Source organism: Penaeus monodon, chromosome 36, assembly GCF_015228065.2.
Source record: "Penaeus monodon isolate SGIC_2016 chromosome 36, NSTDA_Pmon_1, whole genome shotgun sequence".
Taxonomy (NCBI): Eukaryota; Metazoa; Arthropoda; class Malacostraca; order Decapoda; family Penaeidae; genus Penaeus; species Penaeus monodon.
Window position 1 is genome coordinate 34,100,106 of NC_051421.1, and position 24,400 is coordinate 34,124,505.

Here is a 24,400-nt window from a genome sequence, read left to right on the forward strand (position 1 = left end):
AGAAAGGTTAAAAAAAAGTTTGTTTCAGTTGTTTTAACTGTCAAGGGGGGTAGACATTTTTTCTTAAAATAAAGTACAATATATGTTTTGCTCTCCTTCCATTTTTTAATTATTGTATTAGCCACTACAAACTTTATGTTGGGGAATGATTTTCCCCCCTCTTTTGTTATTAAAAAAAAAGTCAAAGCTTTTATAAGCCATCTTTTTTATAAATAAATTTTGAACAAAAAATTCAGTACACAGGACGTTCATAAAAAATTTTGTTTTCCCCTTAAAAAGAACCCCCCCTATTACTGACTTAAACCATTTTTTTTTCTGACTCTTTCCCTCTCCCCCTTCCCAACCCTCCCTTTTGCGGACAATTTTATGTATCAGCGTTTTTCTCACCAACACCGGCCTCGCACCTCACCCCGGAACGGGCAGAGCATGATGAGCCGCGTCTGACTGGGACCCCCAGGGAGGAGAAGCGGAGGGCACCATAATGAGGTTACGCGAAGAGGGGGACAAGATTAACAACTGGCGCCCCCCCTACCCAAGATCTCCCCGACTGCCCCGAGCACACCCCAAGGTGCAAGGTAAAGGAGTGGTGTGGGGGTTGGGGTGCTTTTTTTTTAACCTTTTTTAATCTGGTGCCTTGGGGCCCCTAAAAGTTGACCAAATTCAGGCATGGGTTTTTCTTTGTGGGACTCCCCCCGGTGTTGATTTTGCCTGGCCCATTTAAAAATTCCTGCCTCCTCTTTTTCTTTTTAAAGCCTTTTTGCTGTTTTTCCTTTTTCCCAAGGCTATATTTGTTATTTGTTTTTATCCCATACCCGGGTAGTAGATGTTTTTCCTTTTGAATAGACCCCAGATTTTCTTTTGTATAATGGAAACATATGTTTTTGTGTAATTTAAAAAAATTTTTTTAGGACCCTGAGAGAAAAAATAGGTCCTCCTGGAGCTCGTGCTCTTTTGCCAAGGCCATGGATAGTACATTCTACCCTCGTACTGGGGGGAAATAAGAGACCCTTCCAATTTTTCACCGATTTAAATTTATACTCCAAGCTTTTTGTGACCCCCTTGATAATTCCCCCATCCCCGACAAGTACCAAATTTTTCATGATGGCTTTTTTTTTTTTTTTTTTTTCTGGCCCTCACCTTTTTTTTTTTTCATATGGTACTGTTTTCCTGTCACCCCCAGCCCTTGGCCAAATTTTTTCATAATGAGGGGACATCACCCAGATCCACAGGGTTATTGCAGGTACCTTTCTTGGCTAAAGGCCCAAAAGGCGGGGTGGTCCATTTGTGGGCTTTGATGTGTGTGCTTCCATCCCATTATGCACTGAAAAAGTTTGGGTTTTTTGGGGGTTTTTTGATGCGGCATGTAGGATATAAAAGCCTTTTATCCTACATTTTGGCCAAAATTCCTGCAAAAGTTCCAGGGTGCAACTTAATGTAAGGCCAGAGACTGAGTTAATGATATGCGATCCCGTAGGGGCCCTTTCTTGGGATGACAGTGTTGCCTGCAGGGAATAGAAAAAACTCACTCTCTCTCTCTCCCCCTCTCTCCTGCTCTCTTCTCCTCTCTCTCTCTCTCCTCTCTTCTTCTCTCTCCTTCTTCTCACCACACACACACACACACACACACCCCCACACACACACACACACACACCACACACACACACACACACACCAACCCTCTCTCACCACTCTCATTCTCACTCTCACTCTCACTCTCACCCCCCACTCCTCTCTCCTCTCTCTCCCCCTCCTCTCTCTCTCTCTCTCCTCACCTCACTCCTCTCTCTCCTCTCTCTCTCTCTCTCTTCATGACTAGAAAAATCTCCAACTTCTTTGAAGGGAAAATTCGATTTCTTTATTGTTTTTTTTTCCATTAAAGAAAGGGGGTTTCATTTCCCCCGTACAAAAAATCTCAATGTCATTGCCCCCCATCTGATACAAGAAAAAAGGTGTGGCAAGTATGGGGTTTTTCAAAACCATAGGTTGCAGTGGGGGTTGAGAGATCAGTGGTTTGTAGTATATGAGGGCAGTGCATAGGGGCTGTCCACTTTTTTTCAATGACAAAGCAGCAACAGAGCATGGAAAGGCAGTGAGGGATCTTAGGAGCAGTGTTTTCGGGGCAAGTCAGAAGGCGTTGTATTTTATCCCAAAAATTTTAAAAAACCCATAATAAAAATTTTTAGTTTTTTAAATGTAAATTTGGTCTGGGCAGAAAAAATGACAAGGGGGAGGGGTTTTAGTGAGTCTGAAGAAAAGTCCTAAAATGTTGGGGAGTCCTTTGTTTTATTTTTAATAAATGAAAGCTTTCAAAATGCAGTGAAAGGGCCCAGAACGTATTAAAGGAGCGATTGGATACAGTCATTATTCTTTAGTAAAAAAAACAGAAAAAAATTAAAAAAAATTTTTTTTGGAAAAAGACTCCCCCTCAACTACATTTAAAAAGCTGCTAAAATCAACCACAGTTGGAGGAGAAATTAATAAAAATTCTTCAAATGCAATATGAAGCAGCGAGCATGGCTTCTGGAAACAGAATAAAATTTAAACAAAAATGGATGACTCAGGAATACTTCAAAGGGATTGATGAGAAAAGCCCTGGAAAAAAAACACCCAGGAAAAAGTACAAAAAATTGAACGGAGATCGAAAGAGTGAAGAACGGGAAGAATATCGAGGAGTTTTGGGAAGAGATTGAAGAGGGAGAAAAAGATCACAGATGTAAAAAAAGTTACGGGCCCCACACTTAGGAGGAAGGAACTAAAAGGGTTCATTAAGATAAAGTGGCTCATTTTGTGAAAAGAGTCAGTAGTGAAGTGGACAAATTTTTACAAAAAAGGTTTTTTCGTGCTGATGAGGGAAGGAAAAAAAAAAAACGAGAAAAGAAAGTGAGGCTTGGTCATATGAAAACACAGTTAAAAATAAAGCGGCAGTGGACAAGATGAAAGTGAAAGGAAATGTTACTTTTTTTTTAATTATAAATGCTTTGGGGATTTTTTAAGTAGGAAATTGACAAATGGAAACCCCATTTTCACAACTCAGAGGAAATTCCTGAAAAATGTTTAAAATAATCTTATCCCTTGTTTTTAAAGAGTCTGGAAGTTAAAATCCGAATGTAAGCCCGATGAGCTGTGAAAAAAGATACTTTAAGAGGGGGTTAAAATAAAAGTGAAATTCCTCAGGAAAACTCCCGAAGAACATTTTTTTTTTTATCGCCCGGGAAAAGGGGTTGAAAATGCAATTCTGTGCTTGAGGACGTTGGGGAAAAGTGTATGAGAAAAAAAAAAAAGACTTTAAAATCTTACAAGACATCGCAAGTATAAAAGGTTGGTGAGAATAGGGGAAGAACTCGAGATTGATGGGAAAAACCAAAAATAAAAATTTGAATTGGGACTACAAAGAAAAGGCCATCGGATTGCAGGGAAATTGGTTTAGACGGGGACCGCATTCCCAAAAAAAAACGCCCCCAGCAACAAAAAATTTTTTGTCACCTTTTTTATTCAAAGTATATGAGAAAGCCCCCAAGCAAGATCATAAATGCTGAGCACAGCTGGGGGGAAAAGGAATTAAAAACAATCGGGGGTAAGACGATATGGTTTTTGATGTGAATACAGAGGGAAAACTTAAAGGTTTTAATTAACATTTTTTACCGGGAAGGAAACTTGGGATTAAATTTTTAATTGCCAAAAAACCCCCCAGGGGCCCCCTGTACAAGGAAAGCACAGATATGCACGGTTGCTTATTGAAGGGAACGGGGATAGAAAGAAGGACATTTTCAAATATGGGGGAATTTGGATAACATCAGATGGGGGGTCCCATAAGAACATCGAGTGCAGAATTGGAAACAAAAAAAACTTTAAAGGGAAAATAGGAGTCTTTTTTAGCAAAGAGAATTAAAAAAAACCCAAAAAAAAGCCTTTGGGAACTGCTCGTCTGGATATGAGTCTTGGACGTCATGATCATGGAGAAGAGACTTGGGAAATGCAGAATTTGGGGTTTTTGCAGAAGAATTTTTTTGAATTTTGGGGGTATGGAGGGGTCGATGTGGAATGTTGAAAAAAGATAAAAAACAAAGAGAGTTTTTATGGTCCATCAAGAGAGACTGGAGATTTGTTTTCAGTTCTCAAAAGGGGATGATAATGGGCGAAGTAAAAAAGCGGCGGGTGGGGGGAGGCTAGGGGAAGGCAGAGGATGAAGATGTGAAACTGGATGAAAAAGACTGAACTACAAAACAGACAGATTTGGGGGGGGGTTCGAGAGCCCGAAATAAAGGGAAAGAACAAGGCATGATTTTGCAATGGCATCATTTGCCAGGGCACAAAAAAAGACATAAAAAAATTGTTGGGTGATATGTCGAATTTGCCATCAGAGAAAAATTTGGCTAAGGCCGGTTAACAGAAACATCCCATTTAGAGAATTTTTTCTGACCCAGAGTGACAGGAAAAACTAAACCCGGGGTGCAAAGCTCTTGAAGTGTATTAGAAAAAAGGGCTTTAGGAAGGACCTTTTTTTATTTTTCCTATTGGGAAAAAGAGTGTGGTTTGAAAACCCAAAACGGGCCCTGGGGGAAAAATTATATTTTTTATGTCAAAACCCATTCCCACCTGTTGAAACTGGTGGTGCATTTTTGTATTACAGAAAAATTTAATTACAAAAGAAAAAGAAAAAAAAAAACATTGGAAAAAAAGCAAAAAAAAAAAAAAAAAAGCTTATTGGCAAAAATCGGAAATTTTGCAAAGGAGACATGGAGTCTTTACCCCAGGGGTGTTGTGTGCTTAAGCATATAACTACAAACTGTTAGAGTGGGCCCCTCAAATAAAACCAAGGCCTGGTTTTTTTGGGGCCGTGAGGCCCCGGAACACCTGGATCCCGGGGTAAGGGGAAACATCACATTTTTTTTCTACCAAACACAAATTTAAAATTTTTTTTTTTTAATTAACCCCACCCCAAAATAAAAGGGAAGCCCTTTTTAAGTTAAGGGGAAATTTTTTTGAGGCAGGGTTACAAACTTTTCAAAAACATACTGTCCCGAACTAAGTTATCCCGTGCTTCAAAGGCTCATATGATAGAGTAGAAATTATTTGAGTTTGCTAAATCAGATGCTTTGTTTTTGTGGGTCCCAGCATCTCAGGGAGTATAAATTTAATTGTAGCCAACCCCTCCAGTTACTAGATGTAAAATTTTTTTTTTGGCCTTTTGCGATGAAGGCACAAAACTTTCCCCGTTCTCCAAGCCACTGATTAGGGAAAAAGGGTTTTTTTTAACCCCCTAAAGGAAAAAATCATAAAAAGCAGGCAATGGGAAGTGGCAAGATGACCGTAAAGTTTTTTTCCCGCATGCCACCCCTTCCCAAATGAGCCTTGCCCAAAAAGCATGCCTGGCCCGGGAAAAATCTTAAAAGAACAGAGTAGGGGATTTCTATTAGAAGAAAACGTTTTTGACAGGGGCAACCAAAGGGAAATGTATCACAACTTTTTTTTTTTGGGCTGGGACTTCTTTTTTGGGGTTGGGAAAGCATGCAGAGAAAATCTTTCTAGGGCCCCCCCCCCTTGATCCCCCTTTAATAAACCTGAATTTAAAAAATTTGATGGGCTTTTGCTTCCTTTTGGGGGCTTAAGTCAACCCCTTTTTTTTTGTTTTTGAGAGTGGATTGTGAGTTATAGGGGATGTTGGGTAAGATTTGCACCCCTTTGCAACAATCTTATAAAAAAAAAAAAAGGAAAACTTTCACGCTTTGGAAGCATGAAGGGCCCCTGGCTCGAAGAGTAACTTAACTCTCTCTGATTGCTAGACGTCACAAAATACCCGTTTCAGCAGAATTTCCCAAACTTGTCTGACTCCTTTTGGGGTTTCCTTTTGGGATGCAGCAATTTGGGGCAACTGTAAATAAATTCTATTTGGAGAAACTCCAGCTATTTTATAATTCCAGAAAAACTTTAAAAGAAGTTTGTTCTAAATTTTCGAACAGGGGATTATAATGTTCAAATACTCAAATATGATTGAAAAACTGATGAGAATTTTAAACCCGTGAATTAACTAAAATTTTTTTTACTTCAACTTGACATGCATGAAGAACATTCGGGCATTATATAAAAAATGGATTTTTTGGGGGGAAAAGTTTAGTAGGGCCCAAAAATAGGAGCCAAAATTTAAGGGGTGGGGTTTTTAAAACGGTGGGTGTGGAGATTTTTTTTGGAGGTGGGCCCTTGTAGATTTGAAATTTTTTGAAAGTATTTCAGATTAATTTGAATACCTTTTTGGGTGTTTTCAAGCGTATATATTTGTATATTGAAAAAAACTGAAACCACCATTTTTCTTAAAAATTTTTTCCTCATACAATTATAAAAAAAAAATAAAAATTGCCGAGTTTTTAAAATTTTTTCACATTTTTTACAAAACGGTTAGGGGTTTGAGTTATGTAAATGGTTTTGCAAGTAAATTTTTTTTCTTATTGAAAAAAAAAGGACTTTTTAAAGGATAAATTTTATAGATAAAACAAGACGATATAATACCCATTCATTTAAAGCGATTAAAAGAATATGATAACAAGGGGGAAATATTTTAAATTCCTGCAATCATACATTTCCAGTAATTCATACTTTTTGATTATATAACTTCCAAAAACTGAAAAGATGAAGGGGCCCCCAAAAATCTCGACCGGTTCCTTCTCCACAGACAAAGGTGGCTCCCGGCCAAAGGGGTGACTAAACTAGCTGAGACGCAGAATAGCCGCTTTGGGGCGGGCTGAAGGGGGTTTTCAGCGGCGAGACATGGCTTTGATTGCTCAACAGGAGTGGGGGTGTCAAAAACAGAATGCGGTTGAAAACGAGAATGCCTGGTGCGGTCCCCCAGCTGCAGGCAAGGCCCTCCTGGCCGGCTGCCCCATAAATCGGCAAAACCGCAAGGCATGCCAGTGGGACTCGCGCCTGCAAGCCTCTGGTGGGGTCCTTTGTGGATAATAATTTATATAATATAAAAAAAAAAAAATAATAAAAAAAAAGAGAATTTTGAAATTGTGTACGAAAAAAATTTATTTACGGAAAACCTGAGAGGTCATTAGTTGGGCCTTATGTGGACAAACCTTTATTTTTTTAAAAAAAAGGAGAGCAAGGAGCTTTGTTTATAACCCCTTGCAATCGACTGCTGGTTTGTTTTCAAAGATGAGGGAAACCCCCCCTTTAGGGAGGAAAGCCTCTTTGTATTAGATGATCTGACACCCTAATAAAAGGATTTTAAAAAAAATGAAATGGTTATTGTAGAAAATCTATTGTTAATTTTAGTGAAATTTGTAAAGTAAGAGGGTGTTTATTTTTTTTATTTTTTAAGTCATTGCAGTTTAGGCCCTTCAGTTTTGTAATGGAGAAAGTCATTTTTCTTCTTTTTTATTCTTTTATATATATATGTGAATGTTCTACTTGTAGGTTTGATGGGACTTGTTTTAGTAAAAAAGGGCCCAAATTTGGGTTTTTTCCCCCTTGTATGATCGTTCTTTTCATATATTATTCTTTTTTTCCAAAAAAAGGATTAGCTACTTTTTAAAAAGAAAATTTTTTGCTTTTTAGAGCAGATGCTTTACTATGAAAATCAGGAAAACAAAATCAGGAAGGTTAATTGTCCTCTTTTTACAGAGAAAACTTGCTGGGTATATAGATAGGGGAAAAAAAGTAAAGAAAAAAATATTATTGTGGATTTTTTGTCTGTTGATGCTGATATCTTGTTTAAAGGGGTACAAATAGAACGTTTTTTTCTTTCTTCTGCTACAATCCTTTTCTGAAATATTTGTAAGAAAGTTGTCAATTTCAATGTTGTTATTATTATTTATTTGTTTATTTTTTTTTTATTATTTTCATCATCTTCTTGTCACCAACATTGTCATTTATCATCATTTATCTTGTATGATATATTTTTATTGATTATTATTATTATTTTGAATAGAAGATCAGTAATTAGTAGTCGCTCATCATCATTAATCATCAACATTTGTAATTGTCATTATTGTCAATCATCAGTTATCATAACAGATATTTTTGTTTTTTATTTTGTTTATTATTTTATTATGCTTTTTTTCCTTTTTTTTTTTTTTAGTTTATTTACATCTTTTACTCTTGTTTTTTTTCATCTGTTGGCACCAAGCTCTTTGATTAATGTGATTGATGACATACTGTTATTTCCAACACCGTTTTCTTTTCTGATTTCTTTTGGAAAGGTATTGGGGATTGTTATAATTCCATCTTTCTTCCTACTTCACCCTCTTCCTGCCTTGTTAACAACAAAGGATCTCTGAATGTTATGTTTTCCCTCTTCATTGGAGTAAATGTTTGTTGATGGCTGTGTTGGGACTGGTCTTTCCTTGAATTTTTGTCATGAAAAGGGAAAAAAAGAAGAAAATTTTTTTTTTTTAATATATATTTTCTTTACGCTTGCAGAAGTATTTTTTGGAGGGTCTTCAAAAGATAACTAAAAACAAGAAGAGAAATGATATTGAAAAGACCTTTACAGCCATATTTTAGTTTTTTGTACCTGTCTTGAAACGTTTCTCGATTTTGGGCTTTAGAATGCAAGATCACACCACCTTTCACTGTTGTTTACTTGTTGACAGTGTTCGTTTATTTGCAAGTAGATTTGGGAAGGTTAAACTGCCGGAGAAACAGTCCCGGAATTCCTGATGGATACATTTTTCAGGTTTCAACAATTAAAAATATTACAAATTCAACAATTACAAATTATCTATTAATCACAGTCATTAAGGGAACCCCCAAGGCATGTATTAAGTCTATTTTGCTTTTTTTATAGTCGTTAGGGTTTGAATGACATTATTATTATGCTGAAATGTTATACTATCCAGCTTTACATTAAGAAATCAAAATCAAATTTAAATAAAGTGGCATTTTGCATCTTAAAACTTTCTTCATTAAGAAAAGTAAAAAATACCCAGGCAGTAGTCCTGAGCCAGAAAATCAAGGAGTCTACATTTTCTTGCAGATTTTTAAAATAATTAAATGTATTTTTTTCATGTTAGTAACACTAAATTTCCCTTTGTATATTTAAGCTCCTGAGAGTGACTTAAAAAGATAATAAATTTTGTTTCATTGTGACATAGAGAAAAAGTATGAATGAGAGAGAATATCTTTTGCACTGTGAAGATATTCATTCTTTTTTACCTTTCCTACAAGAAAACAGACCGTTGTATGTTACAGCGTCATTCCAGTATTTGGGCTTAAGTGCAATCTTACCTAAGGCACACTGACTATGAATATGGCTATTAGAGCGAATGTGTAGGGAGAATAAGGATGGGGAGGGTATTATGTGTGTGGAAATAGTTCGCATTGGAACTAGAACATGTTTTATGGCATATTTTATGTCAAGTAGAACTATTATATTGAGATGTTAATTCATGTAAGTGTGATTTCACAAGCTTTTTTGAGGGGTAGGGGGGTCTGTTCCAAGAAGTACAAAGCAAAAGGGAGAATTTTCTTTCCAAGTTTAAGATGCAGATCAGAAAGTGCATGGTACTTCTTTTAAAATTATAGATGTCAATAGAGAAAAAAAAAAGTTGGATTGCAGTTTCTCAGATTTTTAGATTTTTGTTTTAGTAAGCAGAATTTTCAGAGAATTCTAACAAGCCATAACTTGCATGTATGGTTATATATATTATAATGCTACACACTGACACACACAATCATATATATCTATCTCCTTTTCTGGCTTCTCTTCTGGATCAGTATTTTAAGAATTTCACATTTGCATAGTTTCTCAGAATAATACAGAAGTAAGAAAGGGTGCCATACTGTACTCTGCTCTGTACATTGTATATAATGTTGTAATACTTCATTGCATAGTAGTCTAGATCATCATGTAAAATCACATGTTAAAACAACCCTTGTGAGTACACACTTGGTAACACCCAGGAAATTTAAATAATTAGTTTTTTATAAGATTGTATATAATATTTTTAGGCAGGTCTTCTAGGAAAACATCCTTAATGAAGAAAATATATATATATACACAATAGGTGAGGTGATGATAATGGTAAAGAAGAAGAGAGAACTGTAAAATACAACAGACCTTGAAACCAAACACAAAAGACAAAAATACTACAGCAGGAGCCATAGACACATGCAAGCTTTGTGTATGATGTTCTGTTTACTGTTATTGATTTTCTTTTTTTGGGGAAGGCATTGGTTATTTAAGTAGGATATGAAAGGGCAGGAAGTTCAGCTCAACTTCCTTCAAAAGACAAAATGTTTAGGCTGATTGATGTTTGATTTTGGCCTACAAAAATGTAGTTTTTACATCTAGATTTATTATTTTAATTGGAAATTATGTGAAAAAATAACTACTGTCAGGAAAATAGATTTTTTTTTCATCTATTGTACTAGATGTTTCACTGATTTGCATCTTAAGGCCCCCACAAAGATGAATGGACAGTGCCCATTGGGAAATGGCGTGTGAGTGGATATTTCATGTTTGTTTAGCAGTCTTACCAGGTCAACCAGTTAGCGGCCATCTGCTACCACTGGCACACCGAGTGTTCCAACAGGAGCATAGAGCATACAGCAGACAGAGCTGTGGTGTAGTTTACTATGGTGGTTGTCCAGTAAGTGTTGGCAGCAGCAGCTACACTCATTGCCCTCCAAACCATTCTCTAAATTTTGGTTTGGAAAATTATTGGTTGTGTTTGCCCAATGGGCAACTGCCTGTGTTTTTCTAGATGGGACCCAAGGCAGTAGTTACACAAAAACAAAAAATATTTGTATTAAAGATTAGCCAAGATCAAAGAAAACTGCAGAATATATTTGCAAGTAGTAAATTAAAGTACAAATCTTGTCAATATTTAATTTGGCAAAAAAAAAAATTAAGGAAACTTTATCAAAATGATTATATATAATGATAATAATGATAGCTTTTGGAGGAAGCAGAGGACCTGAACAGATAGATCTGCAGGAACCTTGTAGGTTATACCCTGTTTAAAGGCAAATATGATGTACTATTACTAAAGGTGGATTTGATTTTCCTTTCTTGAAATGATCAAGGCAATATTTCAACTGTGGGAAGTTTAAAGGGGAAAAACATTAAAGTAGATTATAAAGGAATTAATTTTTTTGCCTTGAAGTAATTTCTCTCCTTTGAAGAAAGAGACATTCAGTTGTAAAGTCATCCTTTTATTGATGAAATGAAAATGAAAATAGTACATAAAACCAATGAGAACTATGACATTTTGTGTAATGTAATAGGGGCTGTAACACCACAGGTAAAACACTACTACCGAGTTTTTCCTATAGTAGATGGAAAAAAACAAAAAAAGGTTGTTTTCGGGTGAAAAAAGAGAGGTGAATAAATGCTAAGCACACATTTGTGACATTACTAATAAAATGTACCTCTAAAGGAGGGGAGACTTTATCAGTGTTTCTGTACTTTGTATAATTGAGTTTTGTGTGCAACGTATACAACTCCTTTCTGAGCTATATGAAGAAATAATCGTCTTGTAAAAGCAACAAGAAATGTTTAAAACAAGAAAAAAATGGGCCCCTTACACCAGGAAAATGGTGAAGTCCTACACATTTCATTGCCAACAGAAGTACAAAAATACGAAAGTAAGAAAACAAACTTAACCACAGATGCCCAAGGAAAGCAAAGATATGAAAATTCAATTTTTCGAATTTATCCAATTTTCTACTATACTGTGCAAACTCTCGCAAATGACAGGATTGAAAGCCACTGCATTGTATGAAATGCTGGGGAGGAGAGAAAGAAGAGGAGGAAGAGAGCAGTGAGAGTGATAATATTGGCAATAATAAAGATTAAGCAAAGGATATTGATAAAACAAAAAGCATAACAAGAAATTCATAAAGAGACAAATTCCTGTTCTTACCTTTCTATTTGCGCGCGCGCGCAACACGCTCACGCACGCACGCACGCACGCACACCACACACACACACACACACACACACACACCACACACACACACACACACAACACACACACACACACACACACACACACACACACACACACACACTGCACGCACACGCACACGCACACGCACACACGATTCGTTCCCCGAAGTAAATCTCTTCATTTTAATCTCATTTGAGCAAAATTCGAGTCACGCTGCGGTTGCCCACCTTCACCCACCCCATGCGTGTGTTAAGCCTATCACACTAACTCTTTTCTCGTCGATTTTTGGCAGCAAACTTAGTGTCATGGAAACGAGCAAGGGGCCGTCCAGGTGAGGCCCTGGGAACCACACGAGCATTCTCATACATGTTATTTTAAAGAAATACGATTACCTATATTGTACATAGAAATATTCTAGAATAATTTCCTGTTTTTACTAAAAAATCGAATTCTTATTTAATGTTGAATATTCGAAACGCATTCTAGTTGTACAGAACCTCCGAAGCACAAGATCAAGGCGAATATTAGACGTCGAAGCCGTCCTCGTCTGAGAGGCCTTCTGTTCGTGCTATGCGGCCTTGAGGTCTTGCACATTTATTTGTTTTAACTATTAACCATTAACCATTTGTGTGTGTGTGTGTGATTTCCATCAGGATTATTGGATTAGTAGCGTAGTCCATGTCTGTGGCCAGTCAGAGCAGGAAGTCCGTAAACGGATTGGTCTGGCAGCAAGGTTACTGCCAGATTTACTCTATGGAAGCGAAACCTGGATGCTATCTAGTGCCTAGGAGTCTCGTCTTGATGCCTTTTGCAACAAGTCTCTTCGCCGGATCATAGAGTACAGTTGACAGGGCCACGTGTCCAACCGGTGGTTACACCGTGAGACTGCATGGGACCTGTTACTTGCATAATCCGGGATCGCCAACTCAGGCTATATGGCCACCTAGCTCGCTTCCCCGTGAATAACCCTGCCCATCGGGTTGTCTCTTTGCAAGACAATCCTGGGCGGAGGAGGCTCGTGGGACGACCTAGGAGGTCATGACTTGGGCAGCTCGACCAGACCTGTCGCGAGGAGTTAGAGATGGGCCGAGGGCCTGCCTGGAGACTCGCCATGGCGACAAAAACAAACAAAAAGTGTGTGGTGTGTTCAAAACAATAAAAAGGCGCTGGCTTCCCATTCTTGAGCAAAGTATTTCTCTTCGGCGCCCTTGGTGGTTCTTGCGGCACGAGAGTCGGAGGGCATCCACCCTGTCGAGGCCGCAGACCATTCACTGTGGCAGACGTGCAGGGAAGCATCTGGCTGGCTGTTCCGTATTCAGTAAATGATATTACTTCTTGACTGCATTAAACATTTGGATATGTATCGGGAGAAGCATATCAGTTCACTGAAATCCACTAACATTAATATACTGACAAATTTGTTAACCAAAAATAGTTTTATAGGGATAAATTACTGTGCATTTATAACAACCGACTTTAACATTATTGTAGAGACAAACAAGTTTTGGGTCCCCCAGTGGTCACCCAAAAATGCTTTTTAAGGTTTTAAGGGTTTTAAAAGCAAAGATAAAGTGTAGAATCTAAGGTCAGGACTATAGTTAATGTTGGGAAGGGTGGTTGATTGGGGATTATTGTCTAAGCGGGGAAAGGAATTGGTGAGTGAAAGGGTTAGGGTGGGAAATTGGTAGGAGTTAGATTAGATGAAAAAATTGAAAACTTTGGGGAAAGGAGAAATGGGTTTTGTTTTGAAAAAAAGGTTGGGTTTTTGTGGAGCCCCTTTTATGGGTTTTTGGAGGCCCCGGTTGAAGGGGGGATAGGTGGAGGAAACGGGTAATTTTTTCCTTGGGCAGGGCAAGTATGGATTGGGATTGGAGGTTGTGGGGTATTACTTTAGGGGGGAATGGAATGGGGGTTACTGGTAAGGGGGGGGGTGGAAGGGATAGGGGGGATGGTGGGATTTTTAATGTCGGGGTTGGGGGGGGGGGGAAAAAAGGCTTGGGGGGAGGGGGGGGGGGGGGAGGGGGTTTCGTTAGGGGAGGGGCAGCGGGGGGGGAAGGAAGGAGGAAGAGGGGGGGGGGAAGGGAAAAAAAAGGGGAGGGGGGGGAGGGGGGAAATGGGGGGGGCGGGGGGGGGGGGGGGGAAGAGAGGACTGGTTGTCCTAAGATGGAGAAAGGAAGGTGGAGGTATTGTGTGGTAGGGGAAAGGGGGGGGGGGAAACGTTTTTCTGTTGTTAGGGGGAAAGTGCGGGGAGGGAAGGGGAAAGGGTGTTGGGGTTGTAGTGGTGTTTTGAAGTATCTGTATAGAGATTGGGGTCGGGGTTTGGGAGGCAAAAGAGTTTACCGGGGAAGTGGAGGTAAAAGAGGGGGGGGTTTAGAGTAGGAGGGGGGGGTTTTTTGGAAAATTAGAAATGAGCAGTATTCTGGATAAGGGGTAAGGGAAAACCACGTCGACGTGCTTTTTTGGCTTTTCCCGTATGTGAGCCAAATTTTTTAAACTAGAGTTGCTACCTCAGACTCAAAATTTATAGGTGGGGCAACCCTATAAAAAACTTTTGGGGGCCGCCACAGTTTCAAATGGCGTGATTGTGCAGGGCGTTTGATCGGGTTTGGCCCGGTTTTTGGGGAAAAGTGGACATTGGCGGGGGGAACGGGAAAAGTTTGGCTGGGTGGTCCTAGACGCCCAAAAATTTTGGCATGCCCTGGAGGGGGTTTTGGTTAAAGGAAAAAAACAGGGGGGGATTCCCTCCTATTGTAACGTTAAAGGGGGAAAGGGCATGCCTACAGAATAATTTTTTGGCCTTTTTAGTGGGTTTCTTTCGAGACCTCTGGGGGAATGGGATAGCATTTGTACTGTGTTTTTCATCTAGTCTGTGAACAGGCAAGTAGACTTCTCCAAAATCTGACCAATCTTTTCATAATTGGGCAATTTGCGGGGGATTTTAAAAACTGTTTTTCCGGTGCAGTTTGAGGGTTTTGGGTGGGGGTTCTGCAAGGATGGGTTACAATAGGGGCGTTAGTTTGTTAATGCTATAGTTGGTTTTTTGGTGTTCTGTGCAAGACGGGAGGGTCGGGGGCGGTACGGAAAGAGACTTTTTCCCCTGTTTTTTAGACATTGTTGGAAGAGAAGGTTTGTCAGAGAGGAGTGTGGGAGGTCAGAAAAAAAAACGGTCCCCTTTGGGTGTGTGAAAAAGGTATTCAAAAATTGTTTTTTTAGAGTAGGGGGACGAAGGGGGGGCGTTTAGAAATGGAGTTGTGTTAAGGGGGGGTAGTGTTATGGGGAGGTGGGAATAAGGCTGTAAAGATTAAAAAAGGGAGGATGGGGTGGGTGATGTTTTTGGAGGTTTTGGGGAGGGGGGGTGTTGAAGTGAATTGGGGAGGGGTGGAAATGTTCCTTAAGGGTGATTGTTGGCCCTCTGTACTATAGGTATTGATGAGGGGGTAGTTATTGAGTGTTCGGAGCCGTGGTAAAAGGGAGCCTGGGGTCAGGGAATTGGGGGTTTTTTATCGTTTTGGGGGGATTTTTAGAAAAAGGGGAAGCCTCATTGCCCCTAATATGGGGAATAAGTTTTATTTTTCTGGCCTGGAAGCCTGGTTATGTTGGGGGTAAAAAAATCCACCCCCCCAGGGCCTCCTTTGTGGGAAGGCTAGGACTAAATCAGGGGGGAATACCCTGCCCATGGCTCCCTCAGGCCCCTTTTAGGACTGGCACAAAGTCGGCCCTTTTTTTCCTTTCAGCGGCTCTCACACCTTGGGGTGGATGCAGAAAAAGGTTTGGGGTGAAGGGACAAAAAAAAAAGTGGGAAGGAAAATAAAGACCTGCAAAATTAGTTTGAGTCGAGGGTGAGTCCCAAGGTTGGGGGAGTTCCCCATCATTGGCCCATCTCCCCTCCTAAGCCCCCCCGACAACAACGGGAAAAGGGATTTGGGGGGGAAAATGCTTTTTAAACAATGACTTTCTTCGAGTGATTTTTAATGCATCGTTTTACTCAAAGGAAGACGAATGATTGATTTGGAAAGAAAATTGTTTTTTAAAAAAACAATTTGGAGCTTTATTGGTAGACACAGATATTTTCCGTTTTTGTTTTTCCAATTACAACATATAAAAATAGCCTTTTTTTCTGTTTATTTTGTTTTCATTATGTAAAAGTTCAGCTTCAGTCTCACACCAAATGAATTATTTTCATCAAATTTAAATAATTTCATATACGGCCCCGGATGGGCCCCTATTTTTTTTTAAAGGAAATATATGTCTTTTTTTTTTAGTGGATTATATTTTTTTTCAGATCTTTAACAGCTTATGGTTTTTTTTTTTTTTTGTCATGAAGTTCTATCTGTCACAGCATCCCCCCCGTCGGCAAGAATTCGAAAATTTTTTTGGAAAAAAAAAAAAAAAGCTAATTTTTTTTAAATTAATGATTGCTATGCCCTTTTTTTGGACTGTAATTATATTCTTTTAAACCCTTAACTGAAAATATAATCCTTTACTTTTACCAATCACTCATAAACACATCATCATTCCCTCATTAAACATCATCAATATCATCATCAATCATCATCATCATCATCACTCATCGTTACGGGAATGACATTTTACTGAAATTAAACCAATTTTTCTTTTTTAAAATAATTTTATATAATTAAAAATATATATATTTTTAAAATATTTATATATATGTATGTGTATGTATATTTTAATTATACACATACAACAACACCACACACACACCACCCACCACACACACACACACCACACCACACACACACCACACACCACACACAACACAACCACACAAAACCAAATTATATTATCATATGCATATATATATATTATATATATATAATTTTATAATATATATAATATATATTATATTATATAAAATATTTTTATATATATATAAGCAGGAACCTTTTAACAGGAACCCAGGCTCATAATAATCATACACAAGCCCGTCCCCGGTTGGAGTCCCGACCTCCACATCGGGGGACGACACCAAAACCCACGCAAAGCTCCTTCCCCGGACAACTCTTTTTCACGAGAAGTTTCACCTTGTCCCCCTGACCTCGTAGCGTTTAAATGGCGTGTGTTTCCGCTCACCCGGAACCCGGGGGGCCCCTACCGAAGGCCCTTTTCCCCCTTCGGGGGGGAGGGGCCCGGGAGCAGCCCGGTTCTCAAGGGAGGCCTGTCGGGGGGCGTTTCGGGGGAAAAGGGGGCGGGCCGGGGCCCCCCGGGGGGGCGGGCCCCCGGGGGGCGGGGGGGGAAAAAAAAAGGAAAAAAGGGGGGGGGGGGGGGGGAAAAAAGGGGAGAAAGGAAGGGGGGGAAAAAAAAAAAAAAAAAAAAAAAAAAAAAAAAAAAAAAAAAAGGGGGGAGGGGAGGGGGGGAAGAGGGGGAAGGGATGAGAATGGGGAGAAAGGGGCAAAAAAAGAGGAATGGGAGAAAAAGGGAAAAACGAGGGAGGAAAAAAGATTGTAAAGGGGAAAAAGGAGAAAAGGGGGGAAAAGAAAAAAAAAAGAAAATAGGAGGGAAAAAAAAAAGGGGGAGAAAAGGGGAAGAAGGGGTGGGGGGGGAAAAAGGGAGAGAAAAGGGAGGAGAAAAAAAGGATGAGGTTTTGGGAGGTAGAGGGGGGGAAAGGGGGAAAAGAGGGGGGGAAAAGAAGAGAATGTGAAAAGCAAAAAGGGAAAGTGAGAAAGAAGAGAGAGAATGAGAGAAAAAAAAAGGAGAAAAGGTATAGGGAGAAGAGGAAAAGGGTGTGATTTTTCAAAAACTGGAAAATATCTAATACTATTTTTTTCGTCATGAAAGAGAACTGCAAAATTATTTTATAAACTCTTTTAGTTTTTTTTTTTTTTTTACAAACCGATGCCATCACACAAAATCCATCTACGAAACAACTGAACAAACCAGAAAAAATCAATAATCAGACAAACACAAATAAACAAGCAGGGATCTCACCTGGACAACCACACACCCCCGGCCTTCCACGGCGAAGCGAACACCCTTTTGGGCAAGGCCCCGGGATGACTCACTTTTGCAGAATTTTATTGCTTCATGCCCTCAAAGGGTGAGAAAAGTCCGGCGGGCGGTGGCTGGGCGGAGAGACCCCCCTTTTGGAAAACATCGTTCGTACAGGGGACAGGGCCTGCAGGCGACGACGTACCCCTGGGGGGAAAAAAAAGATTAGATTTTGAAATACTGTGGGTGGGAAGGGGTTTGCCCCGGGTTGGATCGTCGTAGACTGGTTGATTTTTTTTGTAGGGATGGATTACTGTATATTGGGGAAGATGGCTAATGGGTTTAATTTGGTTTTTTTAATTTGACTATAGAGGGGTAGAGGGTTTTGCTCGGGGAAATTCAGAAATAAAGTTTTTCCTGTTTGAGAGGGAGATTGACTGGTTTTTTTTCCCGTTAATGGAAGAGTGTCCACTTCCGCAAGAAGGAAATACTCATGATATAAATTTTCTGGTACATTGATATTTTTTAAAGGTAATTATCAAGAAAAAGATCTTTATCACAATTTTTTTTTTCAAAAGTTATAACAAACGTTTATGATAAAATTAGTCATGGAATTAGTACTGCCCCCCATTATAAATATTGGTGGTTAGCCCCACACCATTAATGGTAAAAAAACAACAATAAAATAGAAGCTAAAAAAAGGAAAAAAATAACCCCCCCCCCATCACCCTCTTGCCTTTTTCGTTTAAAACCTCATTACCCTTTCAGTACCATCAACTCCACCACCACCACCTCCACCGCCACCTGGCATCCCCCCCCCCACCTGCGCCCTGTAAAAACCCTCCGAGGCCGTTCTCTCGCCGGGGATCCGCCTGACGAGCCTTCGGCCCCCTCCGCGACTTGGCGGGCTCAGGGCCCCCCATGGCAGGAGGGCGTAGCTCGCCGTTCCCCCCCCCGCTCCCCCGGGAGGGGGAGGGGAGGGGGAGGGCATTCGCGGGGAAGAGGAAATTTTTTAAACGTTTTCCCCCCCATTTTTTCCCTTTCCCCCCTTTTCCCCCCCCTTTCCCCCCCCCCCTCTCCCCCCTTCCCCCCCCCCCTCTTCCCTTCCCCCCCCCCCTTCTTCCCTTTTTCTTTCCCCCCCATCCCCCCCTTCTTCACCCCCCTTTTTTTTTTCTCCCCCCCCCTTCCCCCCCCTCCTTCTTCCCCCCCCCCCCCCCCTTTTTTCACCCCCCTCCCCTCCTTCTTCACCCCCCCCTCTCTTCCCTTCCTTCTCCCCCCCTCTCTTCCTTTCCTTCTCCATCCCCCCTCTCCCTTCCTTTTTCCCCCCCCTCCAATCGTCCCTTCCTTTCCCCCCCCTCCCTTTTTCCTCCCTCCCAGCCCCCTCAACTCACAATTCCCCGCCGCCTTCCAATAGATGGCGGTTTCTCGTCGACGGCGGCCATGCGGGTTTCAGCCTCTGCAGGACCTCTCTGCGCTCGGGTCCTTGGCCAAGGCGAGGGCGTAAGCCTTCAGGGAGAGGGGCCCGTAGGGCTCGCTCTTGGTCCCTTGGAGGCCGAGACAGGCAGGGGCCAGAGCGCTGAGGGTCTCGTTGTCGACCGTCCATGCCCGACTCGTAGAGGGCGACGAGCACCGTACGCCGTCAGTGGCTCTCGGGAAAGCTTGTCTGACCGAGGGGGCCGCCCTGGGGTCGGGGGTCGGGGCAGTATGTGAATATAGGTAATGATGATGATGATAATAATAATAATGATGATGATGATGATAATAATAATAATGATGATGATGATGATGATGATGATTTAGGATTTGCTGTGACACACTCTTGTAACTTCAGTCAAATTGTGGCTGTCTGTTTCCGTACTTCTAAGTTCCCCTGCGTGCAAGGAACGCAGGTCAGCAAGATTGCTAGACGAAAACGCTACCGCTGCACCACACAGCACACTAATATGTATACATGTATGTACGTATGTATATATGTACATAGATATATGCATAGACATGCACACACGTGTGTGTGTGTGTGTGTGGGGTGCTTTGGGTGTGCGCGGGTGGGGTGTGTGTGCTGTGTGGTGTGTGGGGTGTGTGTGGTGTGTGTGGTGTTTGTTTTGTGGGGTGGTGTTGTGGTGTGTGTGTGTGTGTGTGTGTGTGTGTGGTGCATACGTATGCAGCATGCATGCAGTATGTATGTATGTATGTATGTATGTATTGATGTATGTATGATGTATGTATGTATGTAGAATGTATGTATTTTTATGTATATAATATAATGCACACACACAAAATACCTGTAGGTCTCTGAGGAAGCCTGCCCCACACCCTCCATGCCCCCCTTGTCCCGGCGGCTCTTGACGACCCAAATGCCGCATGTCTTGCAAAACCTCTTCGTCGATCTGGCAGGGGGAAGAAATTGAAATTAGAAGGAAAGAGGAAAGAGAGAGAGAGAGAGAAGAGAGAGAGAGAGAGAAGAGGAGAGAGAGAGGAGAGAGAGAGAAGAGAGAGAGAGAGAGAGGAGAGAGAGAGGAGGAGAGAAAGAAAGGGGACAGTTAGGGGACAGTTTCAAAATTAATCAAACCGACCAAACAATACCCACATGTCATCATCAGACAAAAAAGAAAAAAAAGAAGAAAGAAAAAGATTAAGAAAATAAAAAAAAACAAAGGATAAAAATAAAAAACCCTTACAGTGATGAATTCCTTTGCCTGCGCGAAGGACTTGAGTACGAGGGCGGGGAGCAAGTGGGCCCGAGTCATCGCGGCTGCCGAAAAGGGGGTGAAGAGCCATCCCGCCGCGGCACAGCAACGCCCGCTGGTATCCTGGGAGGGCGATGGGGGTAAAAGAGAGGGAGGGGGAGGGGGAGAGGCAAAGGGGGAAAGGAGAGAGGGAGGGAGGAGGGAAGGAGAGGGAGAATGAGAGAGAGGGATGAATTAGATAGAGAGACAGAAAGGTGTGCTGCATGTGTTATTTGGTATTTCGGTTGGTAAATAGGGGTATGCGGACACTATATAGAAGGGTTTTGTATGTATAAAATTTTAGAAAATAAACAGACACATGAAGTCAAAATAAACACATACGCAAAGCTTACACGTACAGATGTAGACGCCACAGATACATAAATACCCAGTACATTTGCACTAGGATACTTATTTTTTATCTATAGCTACAACATATATACGTATAATCATTATCAACGTAACAAATCACACTTTAATAAAGCACAGGATTTATTTTTCACTTTTCTATTAAAAAAATTTGAACTTCTCTCCCACGTGGATAGGAATTTTTTTTTACCCGAAAATGACAGACTTTGCATTCAGTTCTAAATGCTGCTGGTTCTATTTTGTCGCACGCATTAATCTACCCAAAAAGGCACTGTGATTTTTTCTGTCATGTTTTATATTTGATTTCTTGATCTAATCTGGAATATTTATTTTTCACAACCCAAATCACCTTTCCACACCTACACGCCACTATCTATGCATCCTAAAACCCCCTCAAAAAAAGAGAGAAAAAGAGGTATTTATAACTTCCCGGTTCATGCTTCGACTCACCCATCCTCATGACCCGTAGGAGTTTCCTTGTGCTCTCCGGCGTGGCCTGCTTGGTCGCCTCCAGGTACTGCATGATGTAGATGCTGGGGCGAAGTTGGCCATGTTCTGTCGCCACACCCGCCCGGCTGGGCGGAGGAGGGAGCCCAGGTTCTGTGGCGGTGGAGGAGGAAGGTTGGTAAGCTGAAGAGGAAAGGGAGGGAGAGAGAACGCTGGGGGATAGAGAGGAAGAAAGGGCGTAGAAGGAGAGATTGGAAGAGAGAACGCAGCAAAAAGGGGAAACAGAGAAAAAACACTACAGAGGAAACCCGCTCTAAAACCCCGACCCTTTAGCGAAAATCCATCTCAAGTAAGTAGTATTACTTCAGTATTTCTGCTTGAAGGACCGAGTCAGGGGCTAAAATTCGGCGACCCCGTTTTGAAACCACCCCGTTCTACTCCACAAACCCCCAAACCTGTAAAACCCCCGTGAATCAAAGTCACGACTCCATTCCTGCCGTCATGGTTCACATTTTTGGCTTCTTTGATCATGGCTTAGAAGTAAATAATGCGAAAGTAGCTTCCCCGTTTGCCTTAGATGGGTGACTGAAACAGTTCTCTATTGCTCTTAGCATCCGACCCCTTTGTTACCAAAACGATGCTATTATATCCGCCCCTTCCAGAGAGAGAAAGAAGAAAAACATAAACAAACGACAATTATTGTTACCCCCACCCTATCCCCCCAAAAGACATGACCAAAACGACTCTTACTACTAATACCTTCCACCCTTCCACTCCCCCCAAAAACAACAATAATAAGTATCCCCAAACGACTCTAACTACCACCCCACCCCTTCCAAAAATAAAGCTTTACCAATAAAAAAAATAAAAATAAAGTATTACCAAGAAGATAATATCAATAATAATATACTATCAATTAATACGACGACTTCTACTACTACTTCAAAAGCTTCTGCTCATCGCCCGACGCCTCACCGCGAGTGCAAGCGCGCAGGTCTCCCCACCGAGCCTCCCCGGGGGGAAAGCTGCCACGGACCTCCGGCGGCGCCGCCTGCCACGCCTCCAGGCTGTCCCTGCCCTCGGCCAGATCTGTGGTTGGAGGAGAAGGAGCGGTGGAGAGGGAGGGAGGAGAGGGGAGGAAGGGGAAGGGGAGGGAGGAAGGGGGTAGGGGAGAAAGGAAAAGGGAAGAAAAGGAATGGGAAGAAAGAGGGGGGAAAGGGGGGGGGGGGGATGGATTGGGGTTGAGAATGAATGAAAATTTTTTTTGTTTTTGAGAAAGACTTCTTCACGCTTCTTTTTTCTGTGTTGTATTTTTTTCAAATATGAAAACATTCAAACGAAGTTCATATTTTCTCTCAAGATTTTAAATCACAACTGCCTGTTCTTTTTAAACTACATATGGGAAAATGATATCCAAGAAAAAGGTGAATTCAATACAGATGCATCATCTTTACCTCTCTCTCTCTCTCCTCTCTCTCTTCTCTCCTCTTCTCTCTCCTCCTCTCTCTCTTCTTCTCTCCCCTCTCTCTCTCTCTCTCTCTCTCTCTCTCCTCTCTCTCTCTTTTCTCTCTCTCTCTCTCTCCCTCTCTCTCTCTCTCTCTCATCCTACCGCCCCCCCCTCTCTCTCCCTTTCCCTACGTACTGAATAAAAAAACATGAAAATCATTACCTTCAGCGCAAACGTATTTAGTCCACGTCTCTTCCTTTGCAAAACCCTCAGCCTCTACGTTTATTGCCTTGACCAGAGTTTTCCTAGAAGAAAAGGATCAAGAAAACATTAGTAATTCTATTAAAAAACGATTGATGATTTTTCTTCCCAAAAGGATGAAGGAGAAGAAGAAGAAGAAGAAGAAGAAGAAGAAGAAACATCAGTCGACTTCTATGAAAGGCATCTTTTCTACGCTAAATGAAACCAAGAAAAAATAAAGATTTAAGGGACACTTATTATTTTTATATTTGAAGTTGGTGATGCCACTGTCGAACGAATCGGCTTCACGAAATCTTTAATCTCCAACACTATCACCACCAACAATAGTATCGCCACGAAAAGCAGCACTGTCACCACCAGCCAACACCAACAAATATTATATCTATCTCCATCGCCATTTCCAGCAGCAACGATATCACGCCAAAAACAGCAGAGTCACCACCGCCAACACCAACAATAATAATCTCCACCAAAAAACGCTACCACTGTAGAATCACTTTTTTTTTTTTTTTTTTTTTTTTTTTTTTTTTTTTTTTTTTACGGTAGGTTCATGTCTGAGCCGCCGTGGTCACAGCATGATACTTAATTGTAGTTTTCATGTTGTGATGCTATTGTATCCTAAAAACAAAATCCCCATCGCCAACGCTAATATCATCATCACCAGCAATTTCATTTTCACCACCATCACCAACAATATTATCACTATCATTAACATTATCATCTCATCACCATCATCAACAAAATTTCACTATCATTACCAACACTATCATCATCCACACCACCACTACAATATCATCACCATCACCAACACTATCAATACAATCGCCAACAATATTATATCCACCATCATCATCAACAATATCATATCTATCATCATCAGCAACAACATCACTTTCACCACCATCCCTATCATCTTCACCACCATCTCGATCAGCAACAATATTATCTCCACCACTACATCAAAACGCTCATCTCTACACCTTCATTAGCAACGCTATCACCACCACAGCATTATTATTTTCACCACCGCCACCATAATATCCCTGCCACAACCAGCATCATCACTATCACCACCAATCCTGTCTTCTCCACCATCATCAGCAACACTATCATCACCACCACCGCCACCACCAACAGCACCATGGCTCTGCATTACTTCCTCTCGATCTTCACCACCATCACTGCCACCACCACCACCATCATCACCACCACCACATTACCATCACCACCACCATCACCCCACCACCACCCCACCACCACTGCCTAAACCCCCCGACCTCTCCTCGCCCCCCGCCCCCCCCGGGGGACTG

The 24,400-nt window shown here is 41.1% G+C and overlaps 1 protein-coding gene across 1 annotated transcript in view; it reads left to right on the forward strand.

Moving 5' to 3' along the window:
• The window catches only part of LOC119595639 (C3 and PZP-like alpha-2-macroglobulin domain-containing protein 8), a gene marked incomplete in the record, with an annotated part of 65,243 nt that overhangs the window by 31,053 nt on the left and 9,790 nt on the right, over positions 1-24,400 (forward strand).